We start from the raw sequence: 12,927 nt of genomic DNA on the forward strand, positions 1-12,927 counted from the left end.
AGGGATGTGGACAAATTGGAGAGAGTCCAGCGGAGGGCAACGAAAATGATTAGGGGGCTGGGGCATGACTTACGAGGAGAGGCTGAGGGAACTGGGGTTATTTAGTCTGCAGAAGAGAAGAATGAGGGGGGATTTGATAGCAGCCTTTAACTACCTGAAAGGGAGTTCCAAAGAGGATGGAGCTCGGCTCTTCTCAGTGGTGGCAGATGACACAACAAGAAGCAATGGTCTCAAGTTCCAGTGGGGGAGGTCTAGGTTGGATATTAGGAAACACTATTTCACTAGGAGGGTGGTGAAGCACTGGAATGGGTTACCTAGAGAGGTGGGGGAATCTCCATCCTTAGAGGTTTTTAAGGCCCGGCTTGCCAAAGCCCTGACTGGGATGATTTAGTTGGTGTTGGTCCTGCTTTGAGTAGGGGATTGGACTAGATGACCTTCTGAGGTCTCTTCCAACCCTAATATTTTATGATTCTATGATTCTACTCAAGATAATTAAGTCCCAAGCAGACAGTGAGGAGCTACAAAAGGATCTCACAAAACTTGGTGACTGAGTGACAAAATGGCAGATAAAATTCAATGCTGATGAGTGCAAAGTAATGCACATTGGAAAACATAATCCCAATTATACATAGAAAATGATGGGGTCTAAATGAGCTGTTACCACTCAAGAAAGAGATCCTAGAGTCATAGTGAAGATTTCTCTGAAAACATCCACTCAATGTGCAGCAGCAGTCAAAAAAGAAATCTGAATGTTGAGAATCATTAAGAAAAGGATAAATAATAAGACAGAAAATATCATATTGCCTCTATATAAATCCACGGTATGCCCACATTTAGAACATTGCGTGCAGATCTGGGTGGCTCATCTCAAAAAAGATATATTGGAATTGGAAAAGGTACAAAAAAGGGCAACAAAAATTATTAGGGGTATGGAACAGCTTGCCTAAGAGAGATTAAAAATGAAAGATTTTTCAGCTTGGAAAAGAGACAACTAAGGGGGGATATGACAGAGGTCTATAAAATCATGACTGGTGTGGAGAAAGTAAATAAGGAAGTGTTGTTTACTCCTTTTCATAATACAAGAACTAGGGATCACCAAATGATATTGAACAAAAGGAAGTATTTCTTCACACAATGCACAGTCAACCTGTGGAATTCATTGCCAGAGGAGGTTATGAAGGCCAAGAGTATAACAGGGTTTAAAAAAGAACTAGATAAGTTTATGGAGGATAGGTCTATCAATGGCTATTAGCCAAGATGGGTAGGGATGGTGTCCCTAGCCTCTGTTTGCCAGAAGCTGGGAATAGGCGACAGGAGATGGATCACTTGATGATTACCTGTTCTGTTCATTCCCTCCGGGGCACTTGACATTGGCCACTGTCGGAAGACAGGATACTAGGCTAGATGGACCTTTGATCTGACCCAGTATGTCCGTTCTTATGGGCAGACAGGAGCAATATGTTAGATCATTAAAGGTTCATGAGTAACAATACCTCTGCTTTAGCGATTTTATTTGCTGTGTGAGGCAGGCTGGATCAATTAATGGAAAACCCCAGATGACTCAAACCCAAAGTGCTCTGACATTGCCATCAAGCAGACCTATTGCGCTAAAATCCAGTCCTCAGAGATACACCAATGCCACATGTTTATTAAGGGTTAATATTTCTCATGCATGAACTTAAATGTGTAAAGCTGCCAATCTGGCACCTTTCACCAGCGCTAAATTCACAAGTAATTTTTTGTGCTATTAAAGCACTAATATTTTGAGGTAGACACCCAGACGAGACACACCCAGAGGAAATCAGGTAGAAATAAACCCGCTGACATACACAAATAGAACTGGCTTTATTTTGGATGGCTGATAAATTGCTATTTCCACTCTGGTATTTTACACAGAAATAGGGCCCCAAAAGAAATTAAAACAAACCTATCACTAAACCATCTCCTTGTGTTGCAGAAGAGACCTGAAATAGACAGCAAGTCACCCCTGAGCCTCAGACACCAAAAAGGCTCTGAAAATGCCCAGTGTCAAGAGACAGAATGCAGAGGCAATGGGTCCTGGCCTCTTGTCTGGAGGCACATAACTTGCCCATGCTGTAAGGATCCACTGTTTGAAATAGCTGCCGATGGAGGAATGAACTGCTGCAAAAAAGAACTTGTTTAATACCAGGGCTTAGGATGGAACTCCAAGGTCAACTGAAGGGGCCCCATCAAGACAGGATAAACATGAAAGCCCCATAGTTGTGGAACATGGGCTTGGGGAGGAGCATATACAGTGGCCCTGTTCCCCAGAAAAAGGCAATGGGTGCTGCTGAGATGGGAAGGTCTTGTGGTAAAGGCACTGCCCTGAGAGTCAGCAGAAGGGGGTAAGTAGCTGTGTGTGGACTGAAATCTTGTTTGACTCTTGAATGCAAGATGGCTGCTGTGCCTTGGAGGGAGCGTTGCTAACCACCTGCTGGATTCCTTGCCGATGGAAAAGGCTGAGTATAGTGAATCAGTCAAGCTTCCCTACAGGTTCGAAGGGGAGTCAGGCAGACTTTGTCTACCCACAGAAGATGTACCAGTTTAACTTGCACCTGTTTTTAGACCAATTTAGTTAAAGCACTGCAAACCCTTGTGTGGACACATTATTTTTATTTACAAGTGGCTTATTACAATTTGGCTTAAACCTGTTCCTAATGGATGTAAACTAAACTGAAGTAAGCCTGGTTTAAACTGAACTACGAGTGTCCATGCAGGTTTTTGCACCAAGTTAGCTAAATCAGTTCAATATCCCCTTAAGTTAAACCAGTGAAGCCCCACACCTAAACAAGCCCTGAGGCCACAATCTCCAGCAGGATTCAAACCCATGCTTGCAAGAGGTGAAACGAGAGTGTACTAATCCCAGAGCAGCACCTTGCCCCCTCCTCCTGAGATCAATGACTGAATAGCTGCTCAGGAACAGAGACTTGAATTGCTTGAGGCCAATTAATGCACCTTCCAGGCAACAGGAAAGTAAAAAGCAAGGCACACAAGATCAAGGTAGTACAGTATACCAAAGAGAATGGTGACACATGGAGACGCATAAGGAGAGATGCAAATATATCTATGCCTCCTATCAAAAGGTTCTGAGAATTTTGTAGGAACAGAAACAGCTCATCTGCAGGGCCAGGATGGAACCCCTCTGTCCCATGTACAGCATTGCCACAAAATCCCTTAGGTGTTCAACATTAACACTCTACAACAGCTTGAGACAGGAAGTGAGGGAATACTGCCTCCATCTGAAACTCCAGAGGGAACCGAGAGTGCATTGTTACTCCAAACTCAGCATCACAAATGTTATTTTGACTAGGCATACCAACTCTTTAAAAAATACCTTGAGGTCTTCAGTGACCACGAGTGAGCAACACCTCAAGAAATTACATTAAACAGAAATTAAAAGGTACAGCACCAAAAGTGAACTCCCTGCAAGTTGCATGGAAACTTTTAAAAGACACCATAATAGAGGCTCAATTTAAATGTATACCCTAAATTAAAAAAACATAGTAAGAGAACCAAAAAAGAGCCACCGCGGCTAAACAACAAAGTAAAAGAAGCAGAGAGAGGTAAAAAGGCGTCCTTTAAAAAGTGGAAGTTAAATCTCGATGAGGAAAAGGGAAAGGAGCATAAACTCTGGCAGATGAAGGGTAAAAATATAATTAGGAAGGCCAAAAAAAGAGTTTGAAGTACAGCTAGCCAAAGACTCAAAAAAGAATAGAAAAATTTTTGTGTGTGCATCAGAAGCAGGAAGACTGCTAAACAACCGGTGGGGCCACTGGATGATTGAGATGCTAAAGGAGCACTCAAGGACGGTAAGGCAATTACAGAGAAACTAAATGAATTCTTTGCATCGGTCTTCACAGCTGAGGGTGTGAGGGAGATTCCCAAACCTGAGCCATTTTTTTAGGTGACAAATCTTAGGAACTGTCCCAGATTGAGGTGTCATTAGAGGAGGTTTTGGAACAAATAGATAAACTAAACAGTAATAAGTCACCAGGACCAAATGGTATTCACCCAAGAGTTCTGAAGGAACTCAAATGTGAAATTGCAGGACTACTAGCTGTAGTCTGTAACCTATCATTTAAATCAGCTTCTGTACCAAATGACTGGAGGATAGCTAATGTGACATCAATTTTTAACAAGGGCTCTAGAGGTGACCCCTGCAATTACAGACCAGTAAGCCTGACTTCAGTACCTGGCAAACTGGTTGAAACTATAGTAAAGAATGAAATTGTCAGACACATAGATGAACATAATTTGTTGGGGAATAGTCAACATGGCTTTTGTAAAGGGAAATCATGCCTCACCAATCTACTAAAATTCTTTGAGGGGGTCAACAAGCATGTGGACAAGGGGAATCCAGTGTATTTATATTTCAGAAAGCTTTTGACAAGGTCCTTCACCAAAGGTTCTTAAGCAAAGTAAGCAGTCATGGGATAAGAGGGAAGGTTCTCTCAAGGATTGGTAACTGGTTAAAAGATAGGAAACAAAGGATAGGAATAAATGGTCAGTTTTCAGAATGGAGAGCGGAAAATAGTGGTGTCCCCCAGGGGTCTGTATTGGGCCCGGTCCTATTTAACATATTCATAAATGATCTGGAAAAAGGGGTAAACAGTGAGGTGGCAAAATTTGCAGATGATACAAAACTACTCAAGATAGTTAAGTCCCAGGAAGACTGCGAAGAGCTACAAAAGGAATCTCACAAAACTGGGTGACTGGGCAACAAAATGGCAGATGAAATTCAATGTTGATAAATGCTAAGTAATACAGATTGAAAAACATAATCCCAACTATATATATAAAATGATGGGGTCTAAATGAGCTGTTACCACTCAAGAAAAAGATCTTGGAGTCATTGTGGAGAGTTCTCTGAAAACATCCACTCAATGTGCAGCGGCCGTCAAAAAAGAAAACAGAATGTTGGGAATCATTAAGAAAGGGATAAATAATAAGACAGAGAATATCATATTGCCTCTATATAAATCCATGGTATGCCCACATCTTGAATATTGCATGCAGATGTGGTCACTCCATCTCAAAAAAGATATACTGGAATTGGAAAAGGTTCAGAAAAGGGCAACAAAAAGGATTTGGGCTGCCCTGTGAGGAACGATTAATAAGATTGGGACTTTTCAGCTTGGAAAAGAGATGACTAAGGGGGGGGATATGATAGAGGGCTATAAAATCATGACTGGTATGCAGAAAGTAAAGAAGTAAGTATTATTTACTCCTTCTCATAACACAAGAACTAGGGGTCACCAAATGAAATAAATAGGCAGCAGGTTTAAAACAAACAAAAGGAAGTATTTCTTCATACAATGCACAGTCAACCTGTAGAACTCCTTGCCAGAGGATGTTGTGAAGGCCAAGACTATAACAGGGTTCTATTCTATGGAGAATAGATCTATCAATAGCTTTCAGCTGGGATGGGCAGGGATTGTGTCCCTAGCCTCTGTTTGCCAGAAGCTGGGAATGGGCAACAAGGGATGAATCACTTGATGATTACCTGTTCTGTTCATTCCCTCTGGGGTACCTGGCATTGGCCGCTGTTGGAAGACAGGATTCTGGGATAGATGGACCTTTGGTCTGACCCAGTATAGCCATTCTTATGTTCTTAGACCTTTTTGTCTCATGTCTTATCTAGCATCCTCTCTTGCTTTGTAACACTAAGTAGGTAAATTCCCTTTTTAAAAACATACACAGTTCTCCTCCATAAAAGAGAGGCACCTGGACAATTCTATTCTCTTATACCAAGTACACTACAACTGGGTCTCAGTACCTACAACAGTATTCTTCATCTATATGCTCCAGGTTATTTAAATCCACGTGCCACGCCCTGACAGCGAGGGACACGTGAGCTTGATTGATCACTTCTGTGCCACATGGATACCCTAACCGCTCTCACTAACCCTCCAAAATCCTGCCTGAGCTTGCCCTAGCTCAAAGAAAAGCCTCAGGAGGACTCTTTGGAGAACAGACTTCCTTAGTTGACCCAATTTCCTCATCAGGAGGGGACACCTGTGTCTACATACTTCACCACAGTATATGTGAGCATCTCCCAGCCATTAAGACATTTACCCTGATACTTCACCCAAGGCCACAGAAGGTGGCTGTATTGAACTTGTCAATCTAGATAAGCATCTTATGATAGTATTGTTATTTGTATTACCATAGCCCCTAGGATCTGAGCGTCTTACAACCTTTAACGTGTTTATCCTAACATCAGCCCTGTGAGGCTGGGCAGGGCTGTTACCCCCATTTCACAGGTGGGGACTGAGACAGAGAGAGAGAGAGACTAAGTGACTTGCCCAAGGTCATGCAGAAAGCCTGTGGAGTTCAGGCAATGGATGCCAGGCCTCCCAAGTACTAGGCTAGTGCCCTAAACACTGGACAATCCTTCCTCTCTCAATGCCTATCTCCTAAATCCCAGTCCAGTGCCTTAAAACACAAGCCCATTCTTAACTCAAGGTATCCAAACGGAACAATGGCCTAAAACATAAGCACAAAGCTGCAGAACACTGTAACATTCATGACTTTGTAGAATTTTTTTAATGAGAATTTTTGGTTTATGGGTGTGTCTCTGTGGGTGGGGAGGGGTTAATCCTGTCTTGCTGCTCTCTGGGGTGCTCCTGATATGCAGCCAGAAGGATTTATTCCTCCAGGGCTCTCGATCCTTCCCCACTCACAATAAAACTGATTTTTTAAAAAATGACTAAAGTCACCAAAGCTGCAACTGAATCACTCCCAAAGCCACTGGGGGCGGGAGAGGGGGAAAGAAATGAGAATACATAGCCAAGGAAACAATTGCTTCAGGAGCAGTTAGAGGAATGGAAAATAAAGAAGGAAGATATCCCCCACTGCCCCTGCCAGCCTCCACTTTCAGCACCCGCTGATGCTACAATCACCAGAATTTACGTGTTTGCTTCTCCCTCATGCTGTCAAGAGAAACGCACAAAGCTCAGAGCTGAAAAACTTGGATCTGATGCCTGCAGAGCAAACCAGCCTTCGTCCAGTTTGCTGAATTGTTTGCAGAGGACTGACAGAAAAAAAGAGCCCTCCATAAATCAAAGAATATGAAGAACCCTGAGCCCTTTTAAAGAGCTGGCCAAGAAGAGAAGAAAAGAAGTAAACCATCTCCTTGAATTACTGGAAACGTTCGTCTCTTGCTGCCCTGTAAAAAGTTTACAGTGGTTTAAACTGCGAACAATGTGTTCCATACCCACAGCCCGAGGACAATATGATGAAGTGTTTGTTCAGCAGTGCAGCAGCCTCCATCCTTCAGGGCTCAGTGCCTTCCAGTTGAACAGACTGTCTTGCCAATTTCACACCTGCTAAACCCACAGCGCACACGCCACTCTCCCTCGCACCATGGTGCAAACCTGGAGCAGCTCCGCGGAAGGCGGCAGAGCAGAGCTACTCCCAGTATGATCGAGCCTTGTGAGTTTATCCAGACACAGAAGTCTCCTGTGCACCAAGTGAGTCAGAATGGTAAGACTTTACACACGCTGGTGTAAATGATTTGTCACGTTGCAGGGCAACGGGGCATCAGGCCTTTCCTTTCACCGGGAGCAGCCCTCTCTCACAGGTTTGAGACATTGGGGCCAGTGTGTGGTTGTAAGGGGGCAATATTGTCTCGCTGCTCTCTGGGGTGCACCTGATATGCAGCCAGAAGGATTAATTCATCTAGGGCTCTCAATCTTTCCGCAGGAATAAAAATGCCAAAGCTGCAACTGAATTGCTCCCCAAGCCACGGGAAGCAGGAGAGGGGGTAAGAAACAGAGGATAAAAAAAAGTGTCCCAGGCCCTTGATTTTTAATGAAGTCAGAAAGTTCCCCTGCTTTCGATAAGGTCTTCGTCAAATGTTTATTGAGCCAATGAAGCTCTTAACAGTGCCCCAGGGAGAGGCCGGTCTCTGTGAGCCATGGATTGCTTCATTAGCCCAGTTCAGAAATAAAATACAGAAAAGCACCATTAACTCTTTGCAAGCCAGTAAACAAAAAAGAAATTAAATACTTTTTTCCACAGAGAGAAGCATTGTTCCCCCCAAACTCTTTTCTTCTCTATCTTCCCAAATGATAGCTGATCTCCCACCCCATGCAGAAGAGATAAATTAGCTCTTACTAAGGTGCTGACTCTTAAAGAGTCAAACCAAGGCAAAGGATATGGTTAAAACAAGGCAGTAACTACTATCAAAGCACAGAGTTTGCTTGTTTTTAGTGGCTGTATTTGAAAGAACAGTTTCTGAAGGAAAAGTTGTTTGAGACGGAGAAACAAAGAGTGGATCCAAAATTCCCAGGTTTTTGGGAGGACTGGATTATGTCAATATCCAATGTGATTTCTCTCTCTCTCTCTCTCTCACACACACACACACACACACACACACACACACACACACACACACTTGTCATACAGAGCTCATCCTGGGAAACAGAAATATGTGCCTGGACCAAATTCAGAGGGAAGATGGTGTAAGGTAGACTCCCTTACACCCAGATTCCACCACAGGCCCCCAGTCTGCACAAGAGTCTAAGATTGTGTAATTTACAAGCCATACCAATGTAACTGTGCTTGTGTGTTCCCCCCTCCCCCCCGGTGCAGATGCACTGTACCAGTGTGGCTGACTCCAGTTTCAAATAAGTGCAACCCCCATATTACGTTGGCACAGCACATCTGCACTGGTATAAGCGATACGTGAAGTGGACTGCAATCTAGACTCCTTCCAGACTTTCTCAGCATTCAGAATCCGGGACTCATTGGGCTAACGTGCAAGAACAAGAGACTTGAGATCCAGAACGCAGCCTCAATCCAGTCAAACGCAGGCACTTCTGCACCATTCATGGACAGCAAGTGATTTTACAAGAGAGACGGTTCAGTGATGGAGTTCTGCACCCAAACTCCTTGGAGTTTGGGCAGGAGGGAAAGGTTGGCAGGTTCTCAGTTTAGCTCTTTGTGGAGAGGTGGCCACGTCACAATGAAAACCCCAGCATCCTGATGATCAGATGGCCTCTGGGCTGTTATTGCAGAGCCTTTCCTAGAGGTTAAAGTCAATTGGAAATGAAGCTTGGCACCAGCTAGAGTGTAAGGTTCACATGTTGGGACCCCTGCACAGCTCAGTTGCTTTCTCTCCATGTTTTGTGGGACAGGAAGGAAGTGAAACCATCATATTTCCCATTCAAAGCTATTCAAGATCAGCACAAAACCTCTCCCTGCCTCCTCAAATTCAATTGGACAGGATCTCAACACACTTTGGAGCGAGAGATAAAACCAGGAGACAGCCCTCTGCAGAGCTGCCGTCTGGAGCCCTCCTCAGCACCCTCCTCTCACGCGGCACCATCCTTCCACAAACAGGCTGCAGTAGCATCGATTGCTTATGTGGGCATAGATAAATACCTCTAGCTCCTACCTGCTGCTGAACTGTCAGGGGGTGTAACCAAGTCAGATTGCAACACCAGTCAACTGGGCTCTCGTTGCATCCCTCCCGGCTGGGGAAGGATGGCAAGAGAGCTGTTTTCATGCTAAGTAGCGAGAATCTCTCCCGTCCAGAGAGTTATCACTGCTGAACTAGAGGCGAGAGCCTGGCTGTGACAACCAGCCATGCTCCAAGGAGCTGCAGCTGACTGGGAACTAGCGTCCTGTTGGATCCTCCCAAAGCAATTACAGAGCCAGCGCTGTCTTAGGGAGATGGTGGCTCTCAGAGCAGGGAGAAGCCAATTGAATCTATTCAGGGCACCCAGTGCTGTGGCATCCTGCAGGCATGCACACAAGTTAGGAAGTGCAACATGGGCACAAGAGGTTGTGCAGCTTTAGAAGCAGGGAAGTTCTTGCTTGTTTCATGGGGAAAGAGTGACCAGTCCTGCTGCAGGTGTCCTCGTTGTGAAAAGACTTGTGCAGTCGGTTGGGTCATTGCGTTACATCCTAAGGGAGGCAATACTCAGGTTCATCCGAGTCTCTGGTGGTGAGAAAAGACACTATAGCCATCAGCCTGCTAGCGGCACTGCTCAGTGCCTCAGTCCCACCAGTTCCAACCTCGATCCAAGTTTCCCAGTGGCTTTGCTTTGCAGGAATGGCATCAGTCTGAATCAAGGCTTTCACCTGATCAGTTTTCATGGGTTTCAGCTGCTAGCAATCAGTAGCACTCACCTTGGGGAGTGGGAGTTGCATCTTGTTTTCTGACTCATGACAGTGTCTTGTCCCGGGGTGCAGAATGAGACGGTGAAAGAGGAAGCAGGAAGAGAACCCAAGAGCCCGTGTTCCCATTCTCCAGCTCTCACCATCAGAAGGGAGGCAATTCCTTCCCCTAGCAGCTCTTGTGTGAGGGAAGGGGGGAAAATCACTCACCCACCATCACACAGGTCTCTCTGCGGTGAGACATAGAGCCATTCTGCGCCAGCAGAGCAATCATCATCAGTTTTTAGGTCAGGCAGTGACAAACTTCTCCAATGACTTCAACAGGGGTAGGAATGTTACTTATCCATCTAGCAATCTGGGCAGGACACAAGCCAGAACAAAACCCTCTAAAAGAGCCACAGGGTCTTAAATTGTCATAACAGGGAAGCACCTTGGTTTTGTGTCTCATCTGAGGAGGGCTGGCAGGGATCCTTGGGGAGGCCTACACTGCAGTCTCGGCAGCTGGATATTTGCTCCCGCCCTCTTTCCCTGTGTTCCAGATGCTCTGGCAGACAAGCTGCTGAATCACCTGCCTCAGGCCATCTGTTCCCAGCTTCAAGGAGCTACAAAGTGCAGGTGCTCTCTGCTTCTTTTACTTTGTTGTTTAGCCGTGGTGGCTCTTTTTTGGTTCTCTTACTATTTTTTTTAATTTAGGGTATACATTTAAATTCTGAATTCAGGCCCATCCAAAAAGCCTGGCAGTGTGAGCAAGTAGGTTTGTGCCCGGGTGCTTGAGAGGGTCAGGCAACGCTGTGCATCTGTGGTCCTGTGTAAAGTCAAGGGGAGCAAGGAGGCTGCCAAGTGATTTGTTTTCACCAGCTGTGCTGGCAGAAAGAGCTAGCGAGAGAGACTGAAAAACAAAACAAACCCCCAAAGTTATGAGCTCCTTGAATCACACTTGTATTTTCAGAGGTGCCCGGGATGGCTAAACTGACATCAACCCATTCCAGCTCCAGTTCCCAAAGCCAAGGGGACAGGGAGGAGATACAGCAGTCCCTGTCAGCACACCAAGTCGAGAGAGCCCAAGAGGCTGTCCAAGGGACAGCCGGTCCCTAATCACCTCGGGAGATCATCACAGCTGCCTGCCGTGTTCCCCGCCGAATGAGGGGAGGATGATCCTCAAAGAGGCTTTGATATCAGAATAAGCGATGGGTCCTTTCAGTTGCAGTGGCTTGAAGTTTAATGGCTCTAGTTCTGTGGGCCACCTCACAGCTCTGGCCACTGGCCTCAATTTTTACTGGTGGCACCCTTTGCTTGCTCAGTCCTGAACCCACTCACAGCTCTGCTGATGCACCTCACTCCTGACCTGCAGCATTCTCCCCTGGGACAAGTTGGGGCTGGGATTTTCATTTCCAGCCGCATGCAGCAATCCTTTCCAGCCCTAATGTTTTGGGAGATCTCACACCTTATATCCACCTATGTTCCTAAGCCAGAAGGGCTATTATGATATGGTGCTCAGGACCTTACGTAGCCGTAGTGATATCTGAACTCTCAGTGGGCCATGTAAAAGGAGGCAGCATTTCCAGTGGTTAGAGCAGGAAACTGGGTAAGTCTGAAGGCTGATCCCAAGTTGGCTCAAAACCAGGCTGGGGTCTGACGGAGAAGCTCAGACATGGCACAGTGAAGCTGGATGGTGCTTTGACTTAGACAGACTGAGGCTGGGTCCTATCCCAGATGCAGGGGGAAGGGTGTGAACAGTCACTGAGCCAACCCAGAACAGCCTGAGTCGCTCACAAAAAGCCCTCGCATGGACCCCAGTGTCAGAAGGCTCGATCACCAGCCCACACAGGAGAGGAGAAAGCCTCCCACTGAGCCCAGATGCTGCAGCACTTCCTCTCCTAGGCTGTGGGTGCTGGACACAGCAGAGACCATCCAGCACTGCTCTCCTCTATCTAGATAGTTTACTTACATGATTCCCCCCACATCACCACTGTAACTGAGCGCCTCTCCATCTTGAACGTACCTATCCTCACAGCCCACCCGGGAGACAGCCCAGTGCTATTATCCCCATTGTACAGCTGGAGAACTGTGGCACAGAGAGGCTAAGTAACTTGCCCAAGGTCATGCAGGAAGTCTTGTGTGGGGGAGCAGGGAACTGAAGTCCCAGGTCAGTGCACTAACCACTGCCCCCTGTTGGTCACCAAGATGAGAAGAGCACCATGAGGAAATGGGATAAGGAAGAGGCTCAAGGGAGGTGAGATGGAGGATACAGCACTCTCCTATTCCACCTCCTTTGGACACTCTGTAAAACCCTTCCTTTATTTCAGGGTGCGATTGGCAGACATCTGTCCTCCCGACAGCTCTGGGCAAGTTTCTCCCCTCCACTTGGTCCACACAAGGATGATAGCTGCATTAAGTCCTGTCTACACCACCTCTTCTGCAGGCTTGTCTTCCCTGCAGAGGTACCCGAGTCCCCTGTGCGAACAAAACGCCTTCCCTCCAGCGTGCTGGTGCTTTTCTCTCATGTTGGCTGGCCCGAGGAAGGAGATAGGACACAGCTCTCAAGAGCGCAACTCAGCAGCTGCTACGGCCGTTGTTCTGCGCAGTTCTATTTCGCTGCGTGGCTGCTCACCCTCATCAGAGGTCCCCCCGGCACAGAGTTGTCATCCAGTGACACACACGGGCTGGTTTGCAGTGTCGATGGACTCCCCTAACCATGTAACCAGTTTGTCTTCCTCCCAGCGACATGGGTAGTGGGACATCCCAGGACGCACTGCCCCCCGTCCCGGGGTGGTCGCTAAG

The 12,927-nt window shown here is 46.3% G+C and overlaps 1 protein-coding gene across 3 annotated transcripts in view; it reads right to left on the reverse strand.

Annotated features, from left to right (window-relative positions):
• SNX19 (sorting nexin 19) overlaps positions 1–12,927 on the reverse strand; it is a 55,770-nt gene that overhangs the window by 10,700 nt on the left and 32,143 nt on the right. Inside the window, exons 9-10 of one of the 3 annotated variants that reach the window (XR_006276641.1) lie at positions 10,847–11,035; positions 6,886–10,771 (exon numbers count right to left, since the gene is read on the reverse strand). The exons of the other annotated variants lie outside the window; for them this stretch is intronic. The gene's annotated coding sequence lies outside the window, so the exon portion shown is untranslated. Of the gene's footprint in view, positions 1–6,885; positions 10,772–10,846; positions 11,036–12,927 lie in introns of those variants that run through there. 3 annotated transcript variants of the gene reach the window in all.

This window comes from Dermochelys coriacea, chromosome 22, assembly GCF_009764565.3.
Source record: "Dermochelys coriacea isolate rDerCor1 chromosome 22, rDerCor1.pri.v4, whole genome shotgun sequence".
In the NCBI taxonomy this organism is placed as follows: Eukaryota; Metazoa; Chordata; order Testudines; family Dermochelyidae; genus Dermochelys; species Dermochelys coriacea.